Here is a 9,769-nt window from a genome sequence, read left to right as displayed (position 1 = left end):
CACCTTCTTATTTCAATTGAAAGTGGGTTGGAATCACCATACAACTACATCAAATACACCACTCATCACAACCACAACATCACCACATCTTCACAATAGCACCAAGTGCACAAATTTTACACAAAACTTCACTAATTTTTGGCCACTTTGGTACCCCCACCAAGCTTCAACATAAATTCATTCTACATCATCAAAACACACCAAAAATCACCCATAATCCGAAGAACAATGAAAAGCCCACAAGTTAAGCACCATTTTCGGCAGGAGTAAGTAAAGAACTAAAAAAATAAATTAGCACAACTACACCATTTTCTGGGTGTTTGTCAGGGTCTCCAAAAAAACTTCATTTATTTTTTTTACGTAAATTGCACTACCGTGTCGCTGGGTGTGGCGCCCCATGCGGCGTGGTAGTGGGGTTTTCCAGAGAGCTATCTCTGATAGGGTTTGGCCCGTTTGACCTAGCGCGACGCCCCACGCGGTCCGGCAAGCCACTTTTCTCAAAGTCCCAAATTTTTTTCACTTTTTAGCCTACGGGACGCACCCCGGCTCAATTTTGTACTTATTTTGTGTTCAATTCATGCCCATACCTGTTCAAATAATTATCAAAACTCCTAAACTCTAAATAATCCTAAACTGCCTTTATTTAACTAGTCTACAAAAGCAATAAAAAAGGATTAGAAGTAGTTCTGAGTTATAGTCATCAGCTTGACTCTGTCACTTAGGCTTATTTGATCACAATGCTAGAGGATTGCTTGTCAAATCCTCCAACAAGGTACGGTTTCAACCTGTGCCCATTCAATTTAAGGCTTTCCTTTCCTTCCTCGTCCTGTATTTCAATGGCGCCATACAGTGAGACATGTTTTACCACATACGGACCTGTCCATCTTGACATGAATTTTCTGAGGAATAACGTAATTCTACTATTGTATAGTAAGAATTTGTCCCCTTCTTGAAACTCCTTTGGCATAATCAGACGATTATGCCACCTTTTTGACTTTTCCTTGAAAATTCTTGCATTTTCAAATGCGTCCATTCTAAACTCCTCCAATTCGTTCATTTGCGCCAACCTGTGTTCACCTGCAAGACTAATATCAAGATTAAACATCTTAATTGCCCAATAAGCTTTATGTTTTATCTCGATAGGTAGATGACATAATTTTCCATACACTAACTTGAATGGTGAAGTCCTTATGGTTGTTTTGAACGCAGTTCTGTACACCCATATAGCTTCATCCAACTTTACAGACCAATCTTTACGAGAAGCACTAATCGTCTTTTCAAGAATTTGTTTAAGTTCACGGTTAGCCACTTCAACTTTCCCACTAGTTTGGACATGGTACGGGGTTCCTGTTTTGTGTGTGACCCCATACTTAGACAATAATGCAGCGAACTGCTTTTTCACAAAGTGCGACCCATTGTCACCGATAATCACTCGAGGTATCCCAAAACGGATAAAGATGTTCTTCCGTAATAACTCACACACCACCCGAGAATCATTGGTCCTAGTAAGGATTGCTTCGACCCATTTAGCGACATAGTCAACGGCTACTAGGCTATACTCATAAAAATGCGACATTGGTGTAGATGCCCAATTTTTCCCTATATATTTTTAATATGCATAAATACTTTCAAAATAGAATATATATGCATATATAAGCATGCACACGGTTTTTGTAATTTTTCTATNAATGAGGGCGTTGATACCCAATTTTTTCCTATATATTTTTAATATGCATAAATACTTTCAAAATAGCATATATATGCATATATAAGCATGCACAAGTTTTTTGTAATTTTTCTATAATTTTAAAGAGTTTAAATTGATTTATTTCCTCCCCTTTTACTCATAAAATCCCCAATAATTATCCCTCAAGTAATTGTTGTGGTAATTTAGTCATCTAAATTCTATATTTATGCCAAAATATTTTTAGTGTATTTTTATAATTGCATTTTACATTTTTAAAGCTAATTTGCATATAATTGTAATATTAGCCCTGTTAACGTATAATTACATTTATATGCATAAATTGATCTTCTATATTTTTTAAAATATTAAATATCTATTTTGAATCATTTTAGTACAGGAAATTATTTTTTAAAAATTATCTATTATTTATTATAAATTATATGGGGATAAATCGGCTATTTAAAAACTAGCCAAATTGCATTTCAATTTTAGCCTCAATTAAACCCAATACCCCATCCCAAATTCGGATTAAATAACCTGACCCAGGCCCTAAATGCACCTACCCGACCCAAAACCCATCAAATCCTGGCCGTTGATATTTTAGATCAACGGCCCTCGTTCATTTTATTCCAAACGACCCCCCCAACCCTAACCATTTCCCCACATCCGCCGCCCTAAGATCCTCTCCTCTCTCAAAACACTCTCAACCTAACCCTAGTCTTCAACCGCCGACTTCCTATCTCCGGCTATCTCTGGTGACCTCTCATCGTCTCTTGAACCTCCAATGGTTTCTCTCATGCCATGCTTGCCTTCTCCAAGGTCTTCAAGGGCCCAGGGCCATGCCAACTTGCATCTAGGGTTCGTCACTTGCATGTTCTTGGCAACTCCAGTGTGATTTCAAGCAAAATCACGCTGTATTTGCAACGATCCTTGGATTTTCTAAGCAGGTTCTTCATCTCTATATGGGTTTCTTTCGAAACCCTAGTTTCTTTTCTATACCTCAACAGATCTAGGACGATTTGAGTTTGTTTCTTTAACATTTTGCACTGTCCTTAGAACTCTTCACTAGAATCGTTGATTTCAAGTGTTTTTCACTTTCTTCTAAAAATTAGGGTTTCGAAACTTCTTTTAAAACCTTGTTTAACTAATTCGTTGTGTTTAAACTTCTATTTCTTGTGTATTTTGCCTGATTCTATGATTTTACTACATCTTTAACTCGTCTATGTTGAAAGCCCTAATTTTCTAGGTTTCTTCGTTTGATTTTTATGACTGGCCTGTTCTCGTTTGAGTTTCTGTGACTATCTCGCCTCGAATATGTTTCTACTGAGTTTCTTAGCCTAGCTTACATCAACTCTATGTGTTTGTGTTCATCTTGACTGTTCAAGACTTGCCTCTTTGCTTGCTATGCCTGGTTATTCTTATCTTACTCTATTTATATGCTAAACACCGACTCATGACTTTCTCTTTGATTGATTCTGGATCCCCTGTTTCATGGTTTGATTGGAAGACCTTCCTTTAAACCTTCGATTCCTACCCTTTCTATTTAATTTGATTAATTCGCCTACCTTGTCTGCATTGGTACTTTATTCTTACTGACTATCTCCTTAATTAGAGTTTTTCTGAACTTAACCCTAATTGTTTACCCTATACTTACTATATTTGAAATCTTTCCTTATTGGTCGTACATTGATTTCTTTCCTTATTTGTTACTTGTTCTTACCGTTTGAACTGATTCCCTCAAATTAAGGGAGTACTTGTACTGATTTTGCTCTAATTGGTCCTGAGTTCCATAATTATTATACTATTGTGATTCTTGCCTTATTTTACCTAGTTTCGAACTACTATATATACATACTCTCTCATTAACACAAACACACGAACACATTGGTTAAAAAAAAAATCCTCTCACACTCAAAACTTTTCTGCTCCCTCTTTGGTTACTTGCTATCATTCTGAGTTAGCTGGCTGCAAGCCAAGGCTAACTATTGTGCTTTCCTATTCCTCACATTGTGTTTACCATCTCTCTACTGCTATGTTCTGATTTCAATTCAAGTCTCAAAACCAATATGTTTCTTTTACTACTTCAGTTTATCATGTTTCTAGTTTGTTTCTATCTATGGTTCTGTTGTTCAACATGCAATTGACATGTTTACATTACTGCTTCATCTAGCATGCTAGTCTAAACTTCTTAGGGCTTTTCAGAACATGTTCTACCCCCTCCCCTAGTAGTCTGTCTCAACATGACTCTACCTTACTTTGAATGCTTGTCTACTTGTTATCCAATTTTGATGTGCAAGCTGATCTGTCACTTTAAAAGGCTGATTCTTTGATTATTTCTGAAACTATTACTGTATTGGTACCAATAGCTATCCCCTAATCCCTTAAACCCCACAAGAACTGCTATTTTCCTGATACTATGTGCTCTATATGTCCCCAATTCCCATTCCCCTGTATGAAGGACTGTTATTTGAGTATTGCTGAACTTGTTTGACTTACCTGTTATTTGTTTAATTACACCACTGTTTTTCAAAAGCTGTTTTCCCAACAACTTCCTTGCTTACAAAGTTATTTCAACTAAGTCTTTTTTCTACACTGTTTTCCTACTGAAACCCTTTCAAACTATGTCAAGCACTCTCACTCTATTCTTAAGTCCCTAAGATCCCCCCCTCCAGTGTGTGTACTGCCTTGGGATCCTTTTGAGAACCCTCTGAACTCTGGCACACTGAGGCTGGCCCATCCACACTGCACTTACTCAATTTGGTTACAAAGTCTAGGTATGAGCACTGCCCGGGATCCTTGAGATCCTTAGGGAACTATGACGCACCTAGATAATGATATTGTCTATGAAATTTGCATTTGAGGCTATTGGAGGTTTGGGGAAATCACTTGGGCCTGCTTCAGGCTCCCTATAGTGTAACTTCTTCTTTTTCTTTATCTATGTAATTCATTCATCTGGTTTGTAATAACTTGTAAACGAATATTGGGGTGATTAGTAAAAGAGGTGGATAGTTACATATTTGTGAGGTAATATAGGTAGAAATCATGCCTATAGGATCTCATATTTGCTATGTCTGCCCTACTATGTTAGAAACCATGCCTATAGGATTTCATATATTTGCTATGTTTGCCTCACTATGCTAGACATCATGCCTATAGGTTTTACAATCAACTTCACAAATAGATATCATACTTAAGCGTGTAATCAAGTTCAAGTTTCTGTTCCAATGGTTGTTTACATTTATTTCCGCTAGAAATCATGCCTATAAGTTTGTAAACAACTAGATATCATAGGGAACAACATCAGAAATTCTGCATATAGATCTAAAAATTATTTTAGTTTAAATAAGTCAATCCAGTTCATGATTAGTTTACTTCGAAACTGGTCTAATTAGTGGTTTGTTTTCCCTGAAATGAATTCTTTCGAGTACTGCTCTAATTTACTATTAGAAAGCATGCCTATAGGAACTCAAGAGTCTGTTTTAAAATCTGCCCACTGTTTTACTATGTCAAACGTAGTTATCATGCTCTTAGGACACCACTATTCAGCGTGTAGGCAAGCCTATACGACGTTTTCAAATCCTGCAACTCTGAAACTGTTTCTGCTACTTAATGTTGTTCTGATTTAACAAGCTTAAAATCAGTAGGCAAACTGATAGGGCCATTACTTCTGAGTTTATAAAACAAACCGCCTATCTTCTATGTCTTGATATTCACTTAGACATCATGTCTTAGGATACCGTTTAACAATACGACCCTTATTTCTGTTTGAGTCGTGCTGCTTATGTGCGTTGTTTATGGAGGTAAACTTGAGCCTCTAATTGCTTCTTTTTTGCTTATGTGCTAAGGTCCTATTTGTTCTTGCCTGTCGCCTTAGTGTTTTCTCCTTTAAACCTTAGGGGTCTGTCTAGAACTGCCTATAGGTAGAAGTCCTAAATTTCCTCCAGGACCATTAAGAAGGGACAGGTAACAGCACGCAATAGAGATCGCTAACCAACACTCGCTTTAATAACCACTAAGGGGGTGGGAAGGGTAGATATGGGATATGATGACTATGCGTTAATGTCACGTGTAGCCCCTCATTGAGGAGTGTTTACCGGACATTGTGTGGGGTGATCCTGTAGGCTAACCAACCTAGGACCCTCCTTTCCCAAATCTCCTCTGTTTAAAACCTTGTTTTATATGTATACAACTTGTTCAAATCTTTGTCTATTATCTGAGTCATACAATATCCAACATGCTCTTATTTGTAATTATGTGTTTAAAAACTATTTGTTTGACTAATTCATGAGTTAAGTTCGGCCGGAACCCACCGTTGTGGACCGCGAGGGGTGCCTAACACCTTCCCCTCAAGGTTATTTCAATCCCTTACCCTAAACCTCTGGTAATGCAAACCAATCCAAGAGTTAATCGCTCTAGGTGCCCTAATGCACCGTAATCCGTTAGGTGGCGACTCTTCAAATACCCAATTCCAAAAAAAGAAATGAGTTTTCCCCCATGAATGTCGAAACCCGGACTTTCTCCGAGGAGGAGAAAAGGGGCGCGACAATTGGGAACGGACCCATGAAGTCAATGCCCCAAATGTCAAATATTTCATATACCAGAATGGAGTTGAGAGGCATTTCGTCCCTCTTGCTAATATTACCTACCCTTTGACACTTGTCACATGCAGCTACATACGCTCGTGCGCCTTTGTACAAAGTAGGCCAATAGAAATCAGCTTCCATGACCTTTCCTGCTGTGCGATTTCCACCATAGTGTCCTCCAGCTGCTCTATCATGGAATTGAGACATAATGTTTGCCATCTGTCCTTCAGGCACACATCTTCGAATCACACCATCTGCACACAGTTTAAACAAGAAGGAGTCATTCCAAAAATAACTTTTTACCTCACCTTGAAGCTTCCGTCTTTGATCACGAGTGAAGTCACGAGGAAACCATCCACTAGCCAAAAAGTCTACATCAGCATACCACGGCGGCCTTTCGGAGAGCGCAACAATAGAGAAAATCTGCTCGTCAGGGAACTCTTCCCTTATTTCAATTGTTTCAACTGGAGGTTTCTCAAGTCGAGATAGATGATCTACGACTTGATTTTTTGTGCCCTTCCTATCTTTCATCTCCAAGTCAAACTCTTGGAGCAACAACACCCACCACATTAGACGCGGCTTGGACTCCTTCTTACTCAACAAATATTTCAAAGCGGAGTGATTAGTGTGCACAATCACTTTACTGCCCACCAGGTATGATCTAAACTTGTCAAAAGCAAAGACCACAGCAAAGAACTCTTTTTTAGTAGTGGCATAGTTGATTTGAGCATCATTCAGTGTCCTGCTTGCATAGTAGATCGGCCTAAACATTTTATCTTTTCTTTGCCCCAGAGCTGCTCCCACAGCTACATCACTAGCATCACATATTATCTTAAATGGCTGGCTCCAATCAGGTGTCACCATAATAAGAGCACTCACAAGCTTTTCCTTTATCAATTCGAATGCTCTTAAGCACTCCACATTGAAAACAAACTTGACATCTTTCGCTAGCAATGCAGTCAACGGCTTGGTAATGCTAGAAAAGTTTTTGATGAACCTCCTATAGAATCCAGCATGTCCCAAGAAACTCCTTATACTCTTCACAGAAGTTGGTGGAGGGAGCCTAGCAATTACATCAACCTTAGTTCAGCTACTTTGTGGCCTAAGACAATTCCCTCTTTAACCATGAAGTGATACTTCTCCCAGTTAAGAACCAAGTGAGTGGCTTAACAATGTTCAAGCATAAGCTCCAAATTCTTTAAGAAATCATCAAAGTCACCATCAAAGAGGGTGAAATCATCCATGAATACTTCTAGACACTTCCCGTTCAAATCGGAAAATATAGACATCATGCACCTCTGAAAAGTGGCAGGTGCACACAACCCAAACGGCATCCTCCTATAAGCAAAAATACCTGACGGGCAAGTGAATGTGGTCTTATCTACATCTTCTGGGGCAATGGGTATCTGATTGTAGCCTGAGTACCCATCCAAAATATAGTAGCATCCATGTACAGCCACTTTCTCGAGCATTTGATCAATAAAGGGGAGTGGGAAGTGGTCCGTCCTCGTTGCATCATTCAGCCTTCTATAATCAATGCACATTCTCCACCTAGTGACAATTCTTGTGGGGATCAATTCATTTTCTTCATTTTTTACCACTATCATTCCTCTCTTCTTAGGTACAACTTGCACCGGACTAATCAACTAGCTATCAGAGATGGGGAAAAAGCACTCTTGCATCTAGCAATTTGATGATCTCTTTGTGCACTACCTCCTCCAAATGTTTGTTCAACTTGCATTGGGGCTGCACCACTGGCTTGCTATTTTCTTCTAACAGAATTTTATGCCTACGAATAGCTGGACTGATTCTTTGGATATCAGCTATGCTCCAGCCAATGGCCTTCTTATGCTTTATCAGCAGCTCCACCAGCTTTTGCTCCTGTGTACCTGTCAAGTCAACAGAAATAATCACAGGAAAATTGTTAGTTTTGAGAAAAGCATATTTCAAGTGAGTGGGGAGGAATTTCAGTTTCACATTAGGCTTAGAAGCCTCCTCTTTTAGTTCCTCCTCATCAACCACTTGATCCTTAGTTTCAAGAGCTTCAGCCTCTTTCTTTATTTCAAGATATTCATCCTCCACTGTGCCTGACTGAGTAACACACCTCTCTAGAGTATCCCCCACAAGATTGTCAAACTTGTATTTTTCAGCTAACTCTCCGATAACATCTAGCTTAAAACACGAGTAAGCGGACGCCTCTCACTGGGGTATTTCATCATTCTCTTCATACACCACTTTCTCATTTCCCACTTTGAGCATAAGCTACCCCTCACAGATATCAAGGATGGCTCTACCTGTACATAAGAATGGCCTCCCTAGAATTAGAGGCACCTCCTTGTTCACCCCCATATCCACCACAATAAATTCTACGGGGAACACAAACTTGTCCACCCACACTAGAATATCTTCAATGATTTCCCCAAGTCGGATGGTGGTCTGGTCAACTAGTTGTAGGGACACTGGTATTGATTTGATCACTCCAAGTTCACCTTCCAGTTTCCTGAATACAGACAGAGGCACTGGATTTATAGATGCACCGGAATCACAGAGGGCCTTGTCAAATTTTTCACTCCTCAACGAGCATGGTATGGTGAAGCTTCCTGGGTCCCCACACTTTTAGTAAAGTTTATTTTGTTATTTGGCACTACAGTGGGCATTCAGCTTGACTACCATTGTCTCCTCCAATTTTCTCTTGCTACACAGGATTTCCTTCAAGAACTTTGCATAAGCAATCATCTGAGTGAGTACCTCTATGAAGGGAATGTTCACATAAAGTTGTTTGAGCATCTCCAAGAATGCCCAAAACATTTGTCAAGTTTCTCCCGCTTCATCTTTTGAGGGAATGGTAGAGCTGGGATATGTCTACTTTCTTCAATTTCCTTTTGTACCCCATTATTCTAGCTCTTTTGCTCTTCACTTTTTTTCTCTGTTGGTGTCTCAGTCTGCTTGTTAACCACCTCAGGTCTAGCTTTCGCCACTGGGTCAGTCAATGCTTTGCCACTTCTCAGAGATACAGCTTTGATTGTTTCCCTTGGCTTCTTTGCAGTGTCAGAGGGAAGAGTCCTAGGAGCCCTCTCAGACAACAAATTTGCAATTTGTCCTATTTGTCTTTCTAAATTCTAGATGGATGTGCCTTGCTCCCTGATAACGGTCCCTTGAGTCTCAAGTATCTCGTTAGATTTATTTATAAATGCCTTCATTAGATCTTCTAGACTTGAGTTGTTGGGCTGTGGAGGTTGGTATGGTTGCCTCTATTGAGTTTGGAAACCAGGAGGTCCTTGCACTGGTGCTATGGGATTTTGCTGCTGCCATGAGTTCAAACTACAAGTTGAAGAACTCCATGAGAACCTTGGATGTCTCTGTCCCATAGAATTGAAATTACCACCTCCTTGGTAGTTACCTCTGTTGAAGTTCCCCACAGCGTTGACTTCCTCAGCTGTAGCTTGACACTCATGTGTCGGGTGCCCAATCCACATATGTCACATCCCACTTGTGGTTG

The sequence above is a fragment of the Nicotiana attenuata genome, unplaced genomic scaffold (assembly GCF_001879085.1).
Source record: "Nicotiana attenuata strain UT unplaced genomic scaffold, NIATTr2, whole genome shotgun sequence".
Classification (NCBI taxonomy): Eukaryota; Viridiplantae; Streptophyta; class Magnoliopsida; order Solanales; family Solanaceae; genus Nicotiana; species Nicotiana attenuata.
This window is presented reverse-complemented; position numbering follows the sequence as displayed.